A 20,842-nucleotide genomic window follows, 5' to 3' on the forward strand; every position below is an offset into this window, starting at 1 on the left:
ATTTGATTTGATTTGATGTCAATCCGCAACAAATATTTGATAGCAACAATTGTTAACCGTGATATCACCACAGATGAAACACCTCAGCAGAAACAGAAGTTTATAAGTGAAAGGATGTTTTTAAATGTGATTTTTGGCACGAAGTTCTTTTGTGCGGCTTACAGAAGAGTGAGCTAGCAGAATACGTAACGTAAATAAAAAGCGTTATTCCCTCTCCAGGCCACCTTTTCCCCTCTCTCTCTCTCTCTCTCTCTCTCTTCCTATTTGAAATGGCTTTGTATTAAATTATTTTAAAATTTTCGTTTGTTATTTTAAATCACGCGGGATTTTTAATAATAATTTTTGTCACTCTGATTTGATTATTCTAAAATTTAAATTTAAATTCAATTTTTACCTTGTTGATCTAGTTTAAGACATCATAAAATATCGTTGGCTTAATATATGGCACAGTTCCCGAGGCGTACGGTTCAAAACCCAGGTTGGTCTACTAAAAAGTAATCGAATTTTATGTCCAAAAAATTTCAGTCAGTGAAGTCTAGAAGTTGGCAGTGTGTACAACCCTTTGCCTCGGGAAGCACGCGACGCCGTGGGTCCTGCGCTTGAACTCTTTCCGATTCGATTTGCCGTCCCATTGGATTATGAGCGAGCACTTGTGTTTGCATACATACTCATAGATTATATAAGACTATAATATGTCCTGCGTAGTTGAATGTTTCCCATGAGATTAGACACCGCGACCGAAATCGGCCGGATGACGTCATTAAGCTTCTTGGGATAAGTCGAGTATAAATACTTTACCATTAGAGATGCAAAACTATTTTACCGGAATAACGTAAAAACTGATATATATATTTTACAGATATTTAAGTGATATCGAAGTACGATCTTCAGTAAGTATATTTATACAAAACATATTTCTGATTCAATATTTTATTTATAAGATAAAAACATAGAATATATCTTACCGACTAATACGTAACTTTTTTTCATCTTTGAATATATTATAGCATATCGAAATACTCACCTAATCCTACCTATATATTTTTTCCTTCCACCAAAATCGATCGCTTAAAATACAGTACAAAAGCAAATTCATGACCTGCGATCTCTTCAAACGAACACTGTGCAGTAGTACAAGAGTATCCATTGAAGTGTACCATTTTAATTAAGCCAATACACCGGAAGCCAAGTTATCTTGTAATAGACGTGATGTTCTATAAAGGTACCGCCTGATAAAACGGAAATTGTTTTTCCTTTATAATACGAATCACTGACTTTGTTCGATAGATATGAATCAAACTCAAAATAAACTGCAACAAATATCAATAACGTAGAAATATAATACGCGCAAGACATTAATAATAAATTATAGAATTTACATTATTTTTACGATGATATTATAAATTCAGTTAATTTTACATCTTAATATTACCACCAATTTCTCAGCTGATGCTAAGTTTACTATCCAAAGACATTAGTGTCGTAAGAAATTTTAACCAATCCTCACATCGCCAATTGACAAATGCCAATGTTGGTGGTGTATTGGCGATGAAAACTGCGGAATTTCATTGTCACACTCGCCCTTCAAGCCGGAACACAGCAACGCTAAGTAAGTTAGGTGCTAGAATATAAGATGATTGGGTACCATTGGGCTTGCACAAAGCCTAGTCCATAACAAAGTGTTTTTTTGAATCTATGATTATTTATTTGTTTATATTCTAACCGTTAACTTGATTTCAAATGAGTTAAACTCTGTAGAGTTGTTCTTGACATTGACAACTTGACAACACTGTTTTGATGATTCAAGTCAGTGAGCCAGTGTAATTACTAGCGCAAGATATATAAAAGCATATTTTTTACGTCATCGTCTTCTGTGATACTTTGTATAAAATACAACTATAATATGTTTGTCTGTTTTGATAATTGCTACCAGCTGTGGGTATAAAACAAAAATAAAATCAAATTTTGTTGAAGTTTTTAATTCTCTCTTCACAAATATCTAATTTTTTTTTTGTGCGTCTCTATATTTTAGCACCAAGCAGCATCATAGTACAATATGATATTTATATTATTATTATTTGATATTTTAATATTTCAAATTATCAACTAATGCTTTGGAATCAAGATTCCACCGAGAAGAACCTTTGAGTAGTTACATTTTTATCAATTATATATCCCAAGGGATACTTATTCATAGTCCGAGCTTATTTTTATCTATAATTTTTGTACCGTATAATTTACTTCATTTTTATATCAACTTTAAGTGAATCTTAGCAAATGTTAAATAATTAGCATGATTTCAATATAGAATCGAATATCGCCGCCCCGGGAACGATGAATTGACTTTGCCAAGTCGAAAACTTGGTGCTACAAGTTTATCTTCACTCCGAGTTTACAATATACAAATGGATATCACTGTTCCTAACCAAACCATAAATTTGGTTTTCGATATACAGATAATATTATTTTAAATATTATATTACCGAATTGTTCTTTATTACGTACCTTAGGGGTGCAATTTCGTAAACTTAGTTCTTAGCGGATGTCAACACCCTATACGGAACCTACTTGACAAATTTCAAGTTTGTTGCTATTATAGTTTCAGAGATTTCAGTTATCAGTGAGTGTTATTTCGTTTGTATACAGGGTTATTGGTAATTATATAAAATATATGTATATATACAATACTTATCTGAGTGTGAGTGTGTGCATGTGTGTGTGTATATGTAACTAGACTCATACTAAACAGTTAAACCAATTTCAATGATATTATTTAAGTATTCTAGTAGGTCCCTGAATGGATTAGATTGGGCTCTAAAAGCACGCCGAATAATAATTAAAATTCTTATTTTATACGATCAGAATCTTAGCGGGCAGTTTATCTGCTATAGTTTAATTACATATATCCATTAAGATTCTGATCTGACAACTATAAACTAAAATAACATGAAAGTTATATATTCATTGACGTGAACATAGAGAGAACATACATTTTGATAATATTGATTTTACTCATATACTAATTAAATTATGGTAATTTAAAAAACCGATATTGCTACCGTAAGTATTTCGTATTACGTCTTTTGTTAAAAACATCCCAAAGGGATTCTAGGTTTAAGGTAATAAATTGTAAATGAAACTCGTTTTAAAAAAAAAACACGTGTTGCATTACGAAAAATATATTGGATGTGGCAATCGGAGTGTGGCTATGATCTAGAACATTACTTTTTCTTTTTATTTTAGGATTTAGAACCATCTCGTAGTAATTGTTACTTTTAATAAATTAACTTTAAATATTTCCATGTAAATCAACTATTGGTGCATGAGGTCACGTTATACGGTATTAGGCCGCCATACCACCGCTGACTTCTCGCTTATGTGTGCTGAGGGCGTTAATATAAAATTCGTCGCGTGTATGTGTGGTCATAGCGCGTAATTTTATGGCGTTCATTAATTATGAATTCTCAAAATATCGATGTTATTAAATTGAAGCGTGCTTTTACGACGATACAATTTCTTATTATTATGTACTTATAAAATGTTCTAAAAGCATTCGTTTTTTTTTTAAATGACAAATGAATATAATTAAATGATTAATATATGATATATTAGGAAGAGCTTATGTTATTATAAGCGAGTAAATGAATTTCGTAGGCGTTATTTTCCTGAAATATGATGATAATTTATTCGTTTTTTAATTTTTTTTTAGCATTAGCAGCCTGTAAATTTTCCCACTGCTGGGCTAAAGGCCTCCTCTCCCTTTGAGGAGAAGGTTTGGAGCATATTCCACCACGCTGCTCCAATGCGGGTTGGCGGAATACACATGTGGCAGAATTTCGTTGAAATTAGACACACGCAGGTTTCCTCACGACGTTTTCCTTCACCGCCGAGCACGAGATGAATTATAAACACAAATTGAGCACATGAAAATTCAGTAGTGCCTGCCTGGGTTTGAACCCGAAATGTTCTTTAAAAAAAATTATTGCATCCGTCACTGCCCCTTAAATTAAATTAAATATCATTAGAACTCTGTAGATGAAGTGGATGCTTTTTATTAATCTGCTCTTATCTCTGTGGTTTTCAAACAATGGCTCCTTTATCATTCTTATTTTTTCAGCTAAACGGACAATATCTTTTAAAAAATATTTCTATAATTTCTCCTTTTATTTCCTTAATCAACCCTTAACTTAAATCTTAAAAAGGAAAGACGTTAAATAATTCTTATCTCTACATATTTAATTTGATATAAACAGATTTTAACTTCGTTAAATTTACACCTTTACGTAATTAAGATAATGTTCCGCAACGAAGATTATACTAAAACGTTTTCCTTTTTAAACAAAAGGGGGGAGGAGTAAAAAACCTTGAATAATGATTTTTATTTAACACAGAATCCTTCATATGTTTCATTTGGAATCAAAAAAAGGCCTTTAGCCCAGCAGTGGGAATGGAAACAGGCTGCTAATGTAAAAAATGTAATTGTTTTTATATGTCTGGTAACATTTTAAAGTTCTCAGCATATTATATTGTCTTTTTGCGTTTTTTATGTTTGATTTCTTAGTCCCATTATATGAAATATGTTGTTTGTTATATAGCATACAAACTTTTTCAATAAATGAGCTATATAATGCAAAAAGTTTTTTTCAAATCGAACTGTGTCTAGCTTAGCGTGTTCAAACAAAACATTCGTTAGTACTCGTCGGCTATTCGATATGAGTTCTCAATTTGAACGAATGAATCTATAAAACAAAGACTGAATATAATGTTGAATTATCAAACAAGATTCAATATAAAATTTACGTCTGTACAAGTTTCATGTATCTTGAAGGATTTGGATACGAATAAACTTAAAGTTGAAAACTTCAATAAATCTTGTAAATAGTGTTTTTTGCTTAAGCAATAATAAAAGATAAGAGTTTGTAAATTTCTCAGTGCTGGGCTAAGGGAGGTTCACCAGATTCGCATATTGTAGACTATATTCTTATATTAGTGTATATAGTTGCATTTCTATGATAAGAATTTACATCAAAAACTTATACAAGTGAATAAAATTGAAGGTTTTCCTCTGACTTTAAAATTAATTCACATTTTTAAATTATTTTATGACTTTTTGCGAATAACGACCATTTTTTATTTTGTCTGTCTATATGTCCGACGAAATTTTAATAATTGATGAAATTATTAATGTGAATACTTGACCTATTTTAAGGAGAGTACATTTAGTTTGAATTTTATCAAAATCGGTATATCAAAAATTAAAAAAAAAGAGGGAAAAACATGTAGCTGATTTTCATCCGCCACATGCAGGTTTCCTCACGATTGTTGAGCACGAGATCAATTGTAAACACAATCTAGCACATGAAACTTTAGAGATGCCTCCGGGCTTTGAACACGCAATCCTCGATTAAGATTCTCTTTCTAGCCACTGGCCCGTGACTGGTTTTAATAAGATTTTAGACATAACATTCCTTTAACCTTTCAATTAGAATATTTTTTTATGTACTAGCCACCCGTCCCCGATTTGCACGGTTGCTATTTATTAATTACGAAAAGGAAACGATATAAATATATACTTTTTCTGAATTGGATCATTAGTTCCAGAGTATAATACTATATTCCGGATTAAAGTATAGTATGACATTAGTATGTATTTTAGTTAAGCACGTGTATAACTTGAAATAAAACTAGTTTTTAACGGATTTAATCGATGTTCGAATGTTCGTGGTCACGGGCAGACTGTCTGCCCGTGACCACGAACACTGCAAAGTGCTCGAAACGTCGGGATGATAAAAATAATTAATATACGCGATTAAATCCGTTAAAAAACTAGTTTTATTTCAATGTGTAATAATCGCGAAAATCTAAGACAACATTACGTGTATAACTGTCATCACAGCTAGACATACATATATATTAATATGACTATACGGATTAAATCAATGACACTTTGAAATGATAAGTTACTTTTTCAGAGACATTCTAATTGATTTACCAAATAAAAATTTTGTAAGAGAAGGTTCCATTTTGACAATCAAAACATTTTGTTTCATCAAAGAGACTTGAGCACGCTGACTAAGTTTCATTTAAGTTTTCAGTTAGTCTTATATTAATTTCACACTTGGTAAGTTGCTTGTCTCGGCTCGACATCGAGCAAGAAATGAAAATTAAATGCGCCGAGCGCCGCATAGTAACGAAGTGGCAAATTTGGGAATAAATTGTGTTACCGCAGCGAAATTGCGAACGTTCATTGAAAAGATAGTTGAACGACACGTTTATCTGAACGAATTCCCGGTGAATTTTGATTCAGTAACGTGTCAATTTTATTGAAACAAATTTACCGTCTCGATGGTCTCCTGGCTTATAATACAGAACTCGAAGTCCTGGACTATAACTAATCGGTTTAACATATAAAGTATAACTATTGATTTTTCAATATTAGCGATAGAAAAATATACACAATACTTTAAATTAATTAAAATAAAAAACATCGGTATATCTCAATTTATGTATACCTACTATTGAGTCTCTCGCGAAACACCGTTTATTCAATAGATTGTTTAGGACTTTTCTCCTCTTTCCGCTCTCTAAAATTAGGTCTTTATTAAATTGTAGCAATTCGGTAAATTGCAATCAAGAGTCCACTTTAATTTTCTGCACATCTACGGCTCTTCAAAATAAGACCATTGCCGATCTTTTAAGTGCAGCTATCGTCCCATAATCATTGGGACAAAAATCGGCTTACGCTATTAATACATAAGATTGAATATCGTTTCGATGTAGGGTTTAAAGGTTTTTAACTTGATATGATATTCGTATATTGTTATTCTAAATTGTATATATATTTTTGTACCCACGGCAATATATGTACTTACATATAATATTATTCCAACACTTAAATCTATACTAATATTATTAAGATTTAAAATTTGTTTGTTTGTATGTACGTACTGATTACAGGTATTTTCGGAACTAATGATCCAACTCTAGAATATAAATTATATTTATATCATATGATATTTTTTATTAATAAATCGCACCAGTGCAAAGCCGGGGCAGGTCGCTAGTGCTTTTTATATTATATTGCGTTTTTCTATTTATATTTGTTTTGAGTTTATTAATCGACTTAAAAAAAGAAGGAAGGGATCAATTCGTATTCGTAATAAAGCCGAGATGGCCCAGTGGTTAGAACGCGTGCATCTTAACCGATGATTTCGGGTTCTAAACCAGGCAGGCACCACTGAAATTTCATGTGCTTAATTTGTGTTTATAATTCATCTCGTGCTCGGCGATGAAGGAAAACATCGTGAGGAAACCTGCATGCGTCTAATTTCAACGAAATTCAGCCAAATGTGTATTCCGCCATCCCGCATTCCAACCCGCAACTCCAAACCTTCTCCTCAAAGGGAGAGGAGGCCTTTATCCCAGCAGTGGGACATTTACGGGCTGCTAATGTAATATATTATTTTGTTATGTAAGGATATTAGTTTTATAATATATTAAGACTGGCATTACGGGAATGCCTTCTATTATATCGAACTATATAAATAAATATTCTAATGTCATGTCTTTCTGAACGATTTCGGTTTTGCTATTTTCAACGGCAATACAAATCACAGCTGCAATCTCGCCCTTACTCTTATAGTACGATAAGATATGACCGGAGAAAGTTCAGAACGAAAAGCATTACCAACTTCTAAATTGCAGGCTTCTATTGATGTTTTTTATAAAGACAAACTCAAATAGGTACATTTGTTATATAAGTCCTACCCATACAAAGAATGATATCTAGTCTTATAACTAGAAATCGGCGTACAATTTCGTTTCGTCGAAAAATTCGGTTACCAATCCCCTTGGATTTGAAACGTATTAAGTCAATCCCTCGAAAATATTCCGACACCGCTTGTTTTTTTTTTTATTTACAATTGGAATGAAAACTGATACTGTATTTCTTACACCACAAACCATAATGTAATATACATATATTTATATCAAACATATTTTATCTTTTGTGCGAATTATATTTACACTAGCCGAAGCTGCGGATTAAACTGCGCGAAATTTATAAAGCACACAAGCTTAGTTCTGCAATGTTACTGAAAACGATACGTCAAATAGACCGAAGTGAAAGCAAAAGACTAGAAAGGCAAACCCCTCCATCAGATGGGAATTATAAATGCACAGGAGAGAGAGAGAGAAGGAGAGAGAGAGAAGGAGAGAGAGAGAGAGAGATAGCATGAAAACTGTCAACTATCACTTCCCATTTTATTACGAGGCAGAATTAAAATAATTAGCCTATGTCCTTACTCGGGATTCGAACTGTCCTCATACGAAGTCTTCAGAAGTGTAGATTTAAATTTATTGTGTTATGTAATAGCGCATACTAAGACTAGCCGTAAATAGCAGAGCTTTTGCCACCATAATTTTTAAACGGGATTTTGTTTTTCGATATAATTATATTGTGTATACTGTTACATTCACTTCAAAAAGATATAGCATTACAATAGAGGAATTGATAATTGTTTGTAAAAAAGTATATATATATTGTTGCATTTTTAGCATTAGCAGCCCGTAAATGTTCCACTGCTGGGATAAAGGGCCTCCTCTCCCTTTGAGGAGAAGGTTTGGAGCATATTCCACCACGCTGCTCCAATGCGGGTTGGAGCAGCGTGGTGGTGTATATTGTAATATGTTTGTTTTATTATGTATCTGCTCCAACCCGAAGAAGTACTTCAAGATAAACCTTCAAAATAAATTGTTTTAAAATACAAATAAAATGACGTAATATATTAACATAATTATATAGAAAGGAGAATATTTTTAAAATTTAATACAACAAAAGAATCAAATTATACCGAAAAAATCGTCTACAATAATAAAATTTTATATTAAAGCTAAATTTAATTTAACTTTAATCAGTCATCGTTTCGTATTTCAACGGAGAATATTTTATACAGCTTTGCAATATCAATCCATAAAGCGTCCAAACTTCAAACACGATCTCCGTTATTTAATAAAAGTTCGTATTCTTGTAGACAGTTCGCCGGAGGTTCTGCAGAAGCATGTCAAAAACAGCTGAGACCTGACATGCATTGGGCAACTGAATCAATAATACTGTAAGCATGCTGAATAATATTACAAAGAAAAATCCTTTAAAAAAGAAACTAATTCCTTGATAATTTTTGGAACGAAGATTTTTGCGGCTTTCAGTAAAACGAACTGACAAAAATCGTTAAGTAATTAAACGCCCCTAGGCGATGTTTCCCTCTATTTCGTGGGCACAAATAGCATTGTTTTGAAAAAGCGAGTGAAGCTTTGGACTCCTTTTTATAACAATTATTATATATTGAAACCTTTTCCGAAATACGCTGGATCTTCTAATATAAGTTTTATGTACCTTGGTTTAGTAGTTTTTTCAGTTCGGAAATGCTACATATGTGTCCCTAATTTTTTTTTTTTTTATGTTATAGGTGGCAAACGACCAGGAGGCTCACCTGATGGAAAGTGACTACCACCGCCCATGGACATCTGCAACACCGGGGGCCTTGTAGTTGCCGGCCTTTAAGGAAGGAGTACGCTCTTTTCTTGAAGGTTCCCAAATCGTATCGGTTAGGAAAAATCGCCGGGGAAAGCTGGTTCCACAGAGTGGTTGTGCGAGGCAGAAAATGTCTTAAAAATCGAAAATATAGATATGATTACAAACTGACAAAATAGTATAGTTTTATTTTTAAATAAAAATGTGCTCATACCATAATTTTCGTTAACTTACTTAGACTGCACCTGTTTTCTTAACAAACTACTCTCAAGGTTGTTTGTGAGATTGCAAGCCGTGAGACGCCTTAGCATAGCCTTTTATTCCTTGAATACATTTCGTACCTCGTGCTCTGACGTAAATTAAAATATAAAAAAGAGTAGATTACTAATTAACAGTAAATTTGTATTTTAAATTGCAATACTCAGTGCAAAATAATGCGTTGTCGTTGCACACATAAACACACCACACACATATTTACATATGTATGTATAGTATTGTTATGTTCTGGTTTGAAGGTTAAGTGAACCAGTGTAATTACAAAGTCAAGGGACATCTTAGTGGCCAAGGTTGGTGTCGCGTTGGTGACGTAAGGAATGATTATATTTCTTACAGCAGCAATGGGTGGTGGACTTCTAACCATCAGTTCGACTTGAGAATAATATACTTGTCTTTTATTTCTTTAATGAAAGCTTATACTACTTACTAAAAACAGTTTCAGCCTGTCAATTTCCCACTACTGGGCTAAGGCCTCCTCTCCCTTTGAGGACAGGGTTTGGAGCGTATTCCACAACGCTGCTCCTGGTTGCGGGAAACACATATAGCAGAATTTTGTTGAAATCAGACACATGCAAGTTTCCTCACGATGTTTTCCATCACCGCCGAGCATCTGTTCTAACCACTGGGCCATCTCAGCCCTGAACAATCCTAAAAATCCTTACAAAAGTTACCTAGTATTATATTAGTTATTGTTAAAAGACTACATTCGAAAAATACCTTTACGTTTAATGTTATTTAATACTAGTATTTATCGTAATCGGCTTCTTCCAGAAGTCGCGGTCAAGCTCCATAACAGTATACTCCAACTTTACCATTGTAACATTTCTCACAAAAATTTGATCTAGTTTAACAAACCAATATATTCTCTATTAGAAAGAGATACAGACGTTTTTGGCTTTTAAACATTTTGATTATAGAACATTTTGCTTTCTCTTCCAGTGCGGCGAAGTAAGATTAATCGTGTGAATGATGCTACACTATCTGAGGATGAAACGAGCGAAACGGCGGTCTTCTTGCAGATAAGAAGGATTCTGTTAATTCAATATAGAAATAGCTTTGTTTATGTTGATGTTATTAGAGTAATTCATTTTTACGGAAATAGATATTGGACATACAACTTTAAGAGGTTATTATGATCACAGAAATCTTTTTTTTTATGTTATAGGTTGGCGGACGTGCAAATGGTCTGGTTACCTGGTGGTAAGTGGTCATGACGCTGTAAGAAAAATTAACCATTCCTTACATCGCCTATGCGCCACCAACCTTGAGAACTAAGATGTTATGTCCCCTGTTGTTGTGCCTGTAGTTACACTGACTCACTCACCCTTCGAACCGAAACACAACAATACTGGGTACTGCTTTTTGGCGGTAGAATGTCTGACGAGTGGGTGATACCTACCCAGACGGGCTTGCACAAAGCCCTACCACCAAGTTATGCTACCGACAAGCAGCAATGCTTAATATTGCTGTATTTCGTTCCCAATTTTTCGTCATTTTACTGTCTATACTCATTATAAGCTAATGACCGTAACATTTTAACGGTAACATAAATAAAATCTTCGTTCGTGTCGAATGCGTCCCACGCCAATTATTGGATTATTATTACTTTATACAGCCGTTGATCTCATTTGCGTGAAGATTTCTTATACAATATGGCATACAATAATGAGTACTGCTTTTTGGCGGTAGAATGTTTGATGAATGGGTATTACCAAGTAAAAACTTAAATAGTGACAGCGGAGAGGCAGACAGTCGTCTAAGCCACGAATATGTGAATCGTTCGAGCGCCGTGCTTAACTTAATTCGTGTAAAGATTATCCTTCTCCTATCAATAATTTAAGCGCAACGCACTAACGATACACGCGTTGCCTCGGCCCACACGAGAAGGGAAGTACGTCATACATCAAAATCATACCAATGACACTTATCAATGTTTCAATGTATGCATTATTCCTAAATACGCTACAAATATATATGCTACGTATTGTTATTAACACTATATAACAATACGTACACATTCAATATAAATACAAACACGTGGACCTCAACCTCCGCAGAGCCTTGCTTAAACATTTGTTATTTGCTGGAGTCGTATCAGGACCAGTATAGCATTAGCATTTAGCATTAGCAGCCCGTAAATGTCCCACTGCTGAGATAAAGGCCTCCTCTCCCTTTGAGGAGAAGGTTTTGGAGCATATACCAGTATAGGATATGGCAAATAAGTGTTGCACTAATTGAACGACTTATGATATGTTTGATTTTGTACCGGAATTGGTTGAGATGGCCCAGTGGTTAGAACCAGTGCATCTTAACTGATGATTCAAGATTATAACTTAGATAAACAAAAATTGTCGCTTAATTTGTATTAATCAAAAGTCAAAGTAAAAATCTTTTTTCGATATATAAGCGTTTACACTTGCTTATTGATAGTCAAAAAATCTACCACCGGTTCGGAATTTAACACCTCGGACCTGAGAAGAACCGGCGAAAGAAACTCACAGAAATAATTAATCTGATGCTCGGTGGTAAAGGAAAACATCATGCAAAGACCTGCATGTGTCTTATTTAAATGAATTTCTGCCACATGTAATGTAAAGTAAAGGGTAAATTTAAAGACTGTTTACTTTACATTTATACCAACACCAACTTTGTGAATTGATATGTTATGCCCCTTTTGTCTGCAGTTACACTGGCTCACTCGCCCTGAAAACCGGTACATAATGAGTATTGCTGTTTAGCAGTAGCAAATATGATAAGTCGTTGGTATATGGTGATATCTACCCAGTAAAAAAATCTTAAAAACCTACAGATTCAATAATACACATTGAAAAGTAACTTCCTGTCGGATGTTGACAATAAAATCAAATGAATCTTGAGATTGCATTTGATACATGTAACAAACCCGTGAAGCATTTGAATGAGAAATGAACGAATACTGTTTTCATTATCAATAAAAAAATAAATATTTTAATCAAAATATTTCATGATATCTGCTCAACACGTGTTACTAAAATACTCTTTGTCACTATCTGAATAGAGTTCATTTTTGCCATCTTCGTTTGACACGTAACACATGCCCAATTCCGAGAATATCAAGGATTGTGCTGACATTCCAATATGTATTATTGCGCCTTTACAGAATTGTATTATCAAGTATTTTGTACGTATTGACGCCTACGGATGTTTTTTTATGTTGCAATTTATTCGTTTATTGAAAGTATTTTATTTATTTGTTACTCGGAACGTCTCACTGAGCTTGTAACATAGACTTGCTCATATATTTTTGGATATTGTTGGGATTCCATTTCGTGAACATTTCACGCGTATACAAATTGAGACTAGTAATAAACTTGGTCAGTTAAATAAAATCCTACAAAAATAAAAAATAATAAAATGATTATATTTGTTACGCTATAACGTCTTAACAACTTAGGCGATAATTATGATATTTGTATTTACATTTTCAGAGCTACAGAAAAGGATATAAGATTCTTACTTTTACTCGACCACTTCACATCACACTTGGAAAATTTATTTTTATGAATTAGACTGCTGGACTGGCCCATAGGTCACCTGATGGTATGTGGCCATGGTTATTGGTGCTGTAGAAAATATTAACCATTCCTTAAAACATCAATGCGCTACGTTGGGACTTAAGATTATGTCCTCTGTGCCTATAATTAGAATGGCTCAGTCACCCTTTAAGCCGGATCACTGCTGTAGTATTGCTGCTAGGCGCTGGAATATGTGATGTGTGTGACCTATCCAGACGGGCTACACAGCGCGGTCACCATGTAGAAAACCAATAACCTTTATTCATATATAAAATTAGTATATATGAATAAAGAAATGTTATTTTTCTTCTTCTATCTAAAATATCTTTAACACATGTGAATTATTGAACAACGTAGTCTAATCTTGCTCTAAACTTTAAATATAGTGAATGCCCAGCAGTGGAACATGAACAAGCTGTTAATACACACTTTAATAACTACGACTGGTTGTTATTATAAAACAGACAACAATTTTATCACAAAGTTTCGGAACAAACTTGCGCGCTTCATTAAGTTATTTAAAGTAATTAGAATTATTAAAACTTCATGAAATTTGACAAGTTGCACTTGACTAAGTTTTTAGTATCAAGTTTAAGTTTGGCATGTTATGCCAGACTAGCAGATCATTAAAATAGAATAAGTTCTCCGAAGCAAAATGTTTGCATCAATTAAGAAGAGAAAATTGTTCATTATTTAAGATTTAGTTTCATCATTATCTCCTTTAATTAAAGTTCAGACCTTAGTTCAAATATATTGCGTAATTCCGAGATTGTAATGTTCCTACTTCTGAGAAAGAGGCAGATTCAGATCAAAAAGAAGAATATATAATAATAAGAATTATATTGGCAGTTATTCTAATATTCCCCTAACATTTTTGAATTTCAAGCAATATCATCTGACTGCTGCTGATCTACTTACTGAAGATCATTCTGTTCCCTTTTACTAATAGTAAATTCACCAATCTTAATACTTCTATCCTGAAATGCTTGTCCATCCAATGACTGATCTTGAATTGAATGGAAAAAATCCTAGTGATCCACGACAACATCTTTACAAATATGACTATTTGTGAATGCAATGCATCATTTCTTTGGTGGATACATTGATAAAGCAATTGAAATATATTAAAAACGCCTTAAAAAAATCCGCCTGTTATGCAAATTTGAACCGAAACAATACAACCAAAGATACTCGAGTCGTAATTAGGGTTAGTCTGAAGCATAGTAATTATATGAATCGCAAATTAATTGACCCCGAATATTTCTTATAATAAATCTCTTCCGAGACTAATGGGAACATCAATTTTATCAAGCCCCATTTTAATAAAAGGCGTCGGCTACAATTTATCATGGCAGATTATAGTAATGATAATACTTATTTTATTTTGGTTGCCTGTAAAAATTTCTTATGAAACATTTTTTCTTACATTTATAATCTATATATACTATGTGAAATTAAGGTACCCCATATTTGTACGTAATGGTATTATTTATTATTTATTTGAACAAATACATGGAATACATGGTTTTATCCAAAATATTCCGGGAAAAGAGAATATACGTAGAGTAATAAATATTTATTTGAACAATATCAAGCCTGATTAAATCATTAGATTGAATAAGTAAAACAAAAAAAAACTCAAATTGAATATCGATGTCGTTGTTTTTTTTTTCAACAAATCAAAAAGCAATTACTCAACAAAACAAAAACTGCAGATGTTGAACAAAACGCACGTGGCCCTATAGATCCGGTTTTGAATCTTCGCTTACAAAATGAATATCTAAGTTCATAAAGTTTGATTAGAAACTTTATTTGGGATCGTTATCAATTTATGAAGGGTCTGCACTAGGCAACTTGGTTAAGATATCGTTATTTATTGGTTGCCTTTTTACCTTCAACAATTTACGCTCTTTGGTTTTATTACATCATACAAAGCTGTATAATCTTAATACTCAATCTTAGTAAAATATTTGGCAATATATATATATTTTTTGTAGAAAAAAATTAAAAAATAATATTTTGTGGGGCATAAGCTACATTAGTTTTTAAGTCTTCTGATGTATATTTTGTATTCGGTATTGGATTGTACCTCTCTTTTTTGTTTTTTTTTTTTTGTAAATTAGCACGAGGCTCATCTGATGGAAAATGGCTAAAACCGCCTATTTGGACATCTTCCACACCGGGGACCTTGCGTTGACGTTGCCGGAGAAGAAGATAAGAAACTTTCTGTTCTTTAGTCTATCCATTCGCGTTATATCAGCAGTACGTCTGCTATGAACGAGCGATTATCGCAGCTTCAGATTCAGGAAAATATCAAGGAGTTCTCATATATTTGTGTTTTTGTAAAAATATTTTGAATTCGGCGTTGAGGGAAAACATAAACCACTTTTATCTGTTGTTGTTTTATTTATTTTTTCAAATGTATAATCGCAATTGCTCGGGAGAAAATTATATTAAGCTCATCGTATGTTTCTCCACTTATATCTAGAAGGATATGTTCCGTTAATTTTAACACCATTTTTTTTTAAATTATAGATATAAATATTGGACAACATCACATACATTACTCTGATCCCAATGTAAGTAGCTAAAGCACTTGTGTTATGGAAATCAGAAGTAACGACAGTACCACAAACACCCAAACCCAAGACAACATAGAAAACTAATGATTTTTTCTACATCGACTCAGCCGGGAATCGAGCCCGGGACCTCGGAGTGGCGTACCCATGAAAACCGGTGTACACACTACTCGACCACGGAGGTCGTCAAAATATAATATAGGACTCTTTAATTAAAAATATTTTATAACCTAGCTGGTAAAAACCTACTGCTAAACAGCAGTACTTAGTATTGCTTTGTTCCGGTTTCTCGAGTGAGTGAGCTGGTGGCAGGCAGACGAGTCATAATATCTTAGTCATAATAATGGTAATCTTAATAGATGGTCAGTAAGATCTATGGGCAGTGGTGACCACCAACCATTAGGTGGCTTATATAAAAACGTATCTTCTAATTAAACAAAACATATCCTCTCAACACAACCTAAAGACTGACTCGTACCTCTACTTTCTGAAAAAAACAATCGAAGTCTGCTTAAATTATTTGTCTTTGATGCTAAAGTTCATTGGTCTGTGGCAGTGTTGATGCAATAGGCGGCCAATAAACGTTCAGTATTAAATCAGATTTGTAAAACTGGCTATGGAATACGTAAGCAAATTAAACCCACGTTAGTTTGAAAGTTAAAATGACTTCCTGTACAAAATCAATGTTATCGCGTTTGGAACATCTTAATGCATTACTTCGTACATAATGCTACATACGTAATGAAAAAAAATAATTATTTGCATATTTTCCTGCTTACTTTATTAAGTACAATTTACGACTTTATAAGTTTTTGTTTTATGATATTTTTTAACTATATTTTTAAGTGTTAGTATCCGACGCTCAAGGTTCTAGTATTATGATTTTGTTTTTGTTTTCTGTCTAAGGTGATAGACCTTAGACAGAAAACACATTGAACAATAAATTTCATAAAATACGGGTTATAAAAAGAGTAAGGCTAAATTATTTGTACTGTTGGATGTTTTGTTAGATATAAATAATATGTCGTCAAATTTGCCTTCAATTAAGGCTTAAGGGACAAAACATTATACACTGCTTACTGGTAGGTCTTTGACCATCTTTGACCAGTTTAAGTCATTTATATTGAAAACTGATTTTGGCATTGGTTTTGACTTTGAATATATTACTACTTATATAATATAATATAATATAATATAATATAATATAATATAATATAATATAATATAATATAATATAATATAATATAATATAATATAATATAATATAATATAATATAATATAATATAATATAATATAATATAATATAATATAATATAATAACGAACGATAAATGTTCAACTTATCTCTATTGCACTTTATGCTGAGAAAAAGTATACTTATCAATGTAAAAGATTAAATTTTAAATTTGTTTACAAATCATTAATACATAATCTTTAGCTCTTTACTAATATTATAAACGTGAAAGTAACTCTGTCTGTCTGTCGCTCTTTCACTGCCAAACTAATGAAACGAATTTGAAGAAATTTGGTATGAAGTAAACTTGAACTCCAAGGAAGGACATAGGCAACTTTTTTGCCTAACATCTGACAATCAACCCCTAAAACGCGAGCAAAGCCGCGGGCGACAACTAGTGTTAAACAACGCAATGATGATTTATTCTAATTATAAAAATATATATATATACAATGCGTTTCCTATCCGTATATAATAATTTATCCGTATATAGATTTTTTTGCCATTTTATTTTTGTTACATCTGTTCCTTTATCTTCAGACATTGCCGTCCGGTGCATTATAACTATTAATAAAAATAAAAAAAAACGCAGAAACTAATGGCGATATTAAGTAAAAATATTCATACAACTGTGATAATACATGTAAAAAGAAATCCTCACGCTCAAAGCACCATTCCAAGTCGTTTAAAAATCATCAAGAACACTTTGCGTAAAGTAACGATCACCATTTCAAGTTCCTACTGTATGTTCCGGTATTCCGGCATCTTGTGGCAATAAAAACTCATGATAAGTATCCTCTACCATATAGAAACGGTAATAATTATTTCTCTTGAGACGTTCATATTAAATTCAACAAGTGGATTAATTAACGCGCATACAATAAGGCTGTTATGGCTATAATTACATGTCAAATTACGCTATATCATTGAATTATGTATTGTTATATGTTATATATTTTAAGGGTCCTGTAAAGTATTCTATGAATATTCGAGGTTCTTAACGTTATTCTAATATAATATACATTACAGAATATAATACTGGCTATTTTAATAAACGTAAAAAAAAAATTAACATAAAAATGGGGAAAAGGTCTTTCTAAGAAACTGGAACACTTCTGGTCAAAGGCTGAATGCCAGCGTTGAATTTAACGCCACATGGCAATCTTAGTTATATAGTTTTATTTAAGTGTGGAAGTATCGAAGATCTGTATCACTTGTTGATGTAACAAGACTAAGAATCAGAGAAAGTTATCCTTAACTAATTTAAAAGTACATTTGTTCGATGTTGGATTAGTTCAGAGCATTATATCAGATCCTTTATCAGAATTTGCTAGGATGCTCCTGGAATTCTGTCTAATAGCTATAAATAATAAATAATGTTTAAACATAAGGAAGAAGGGAAAATTGTACTGACGTACTTGTGTTTTTTAAATATATATATTCATTAATTTAGTTTACTTTGGGAAGGTTCTTTTAAGGCTTTGAGAAATCGTCACGTAAGGAAAATACGTCACGCCAACTCCAGGCAATCTTTCCCTCTCTTCATCTTTCTATTGTATATATCGGTTCAATATAATATAATTTAAACTTATTTGTTGCTATTGTTTTTAATTAATACGGATTTTTTTGTCATTGTCATTTAATTATTCCCAAACATTAAAAAATTTGACGAACTCCGTGGTCGAGTAGCGTGTAAACCGGTTTACATGGGTACGCCACTCTGAGGTCCCGGGTTCGGGTCGACTCGATGTAGAAAAATTTCATTAATATTCTACGTTGTACTGGTTCTGGGTGTTTGTGGTACCATCGTTACTTCTGATTTTCCATAACACCAGTGCTTTAAGCTACTTACATTGGGATTAGAGTAATGTATGTGATGTTGTCCAATATTTATTAACAAAAAAAAATAAAAAATAATCCAATGTGTCTCTTATTTACTACATAATATGTAGCTAAAACAATTTATTTCCTCACGTTTTTTTAAATAAAAGCCCGTAAATGTCCCACTGCTGGGATAAAGGCCTCCTCTCACTTTGAGGAGAAGGTTTGGAGCATATTCCACCACGCTGCTCCAATGCGGGTTGGCGGAATACACATGTGGCAGAATTTCGTTGAAATTAGACACATGCAGGTTTTCTCAAGATGTTTTCCTTCACCGCCGAGCACGAGATGAATTATAAACACAAATTAAGCACATGAAATTTCAGTGGTGCCTACCTGGGTTTGAACCCGAAATCATCGGTTAAGATGCACGCGTTCTAGCCACTGGGCCATCTCGGCTCTTTTAAAATAATTATTATTCATTTTCAATTTTAAATATTATTATTCATTGCATATTCTTTATCATACATACATATATATATATATATATATATATATATATATGATATATATATATGTATATTATATATGTATATTATATTATACGTAATATAGCGATTATGATCGATTAAATATTATAAGCTTTTAATTTTCAATTTAATAATTATAGAGGAAATATTCGATAGTTCGGAAGCTACTTTATTTAAAAGTATCATAGGTTACTTTTTATTTCAGTAATATTGTAATTACATATGTGTATTACTCTTATAGTTATACTGTTTTCCGTGCAGGCGAAACCGGGGTTGCAGAATAGATAACTATATTTTTATAAAAAGAAAATATGTTTGACGGACGCCTGTTGATTTAGTCATTTCATGTTTTTAATAAAGTGGATACTGTAGTGTACTGTACTGTAGTAGATTGGTGTAGTAGATTCATCACTCTATACAGATCAATTCTGTAAGCTTTTACTTTTAAATACGATCAAGTGAGCGTCTAGACTATAACTAGGGCGTTCACTTTCATTCAAATAGTACCACACATATGTATATTTATAATTAGTTACTTTATCAATTATTTTTTTCGCTACCTATGACGTGACGTACGTAGCTACTGGCGACCACAGAATACCAGCGTTGAAGCTCATTTAACAATGGTTTCAACACAAGCTGAGTGGTTTACCAATTTGGGCATCACATTCTTTCCTGTTTTTTGTCATTTTGTATATTTTTTATTTTATTTTATGATTTGTACAATGTGTATGTCCAAATAAAGAGCTTTTGATTTGATTTGATTTGATTAAATTATAATGAGTGCCGCGCAAAACGTGTCTTATAAATATTTTGTCATATTTGAATAGATATTGTAATTAATACCGGATATAAAGCGGCTTTCAATATAAAGTAGATAAATACCTACACAGTAATAGCCTGCTAATTTCCCACAGTTGCTAAGGCCTCCCTTCTCTCTTTGAGGAGTTGGTTCGGAGCATATTCCACCACGCCGCTTCAATGCGGGTCAGTGGATACAAATATGGCAGAATTTCGTTGAAATTAGATACATGCAGATTTCCTCACGATGTTTTCCTTCAACGCCGAGCACGAGAGTTATAAACCCAAATTAAGCATATGAAAATTCACTAGTACTTGCCTGTGTTTGAACCCGTAAACATACGTTAAGATACACGCGTTCTAACCACCGGGCCATCTCAGCTCATTATATACCTACTTAGTATAAATACTGAGACACACGATGAAACTACGTTTTGAATACAAGCAACACAAGTTAAATAACAAACACTAAAATTAAACTGAAACACAACTTTGTGCTATTTAAATGTTCCTAA

The sequence above is a fragment of the Vanessa atalanta genome, chromosome 20 (genome assembly GCF_905147765.1).
Source record: "Vanessa atalanta chromosome 20, ilVanAtal1.2, whole genome shotgun sequence".
Taxonomy (NCBI): domain Eukaryota; kingdom Metazoa; phylum Arthropoda; class Insecta; order Lepidoptera; family Nymphalidae; genus Vanessa; species Vanessa atalanta.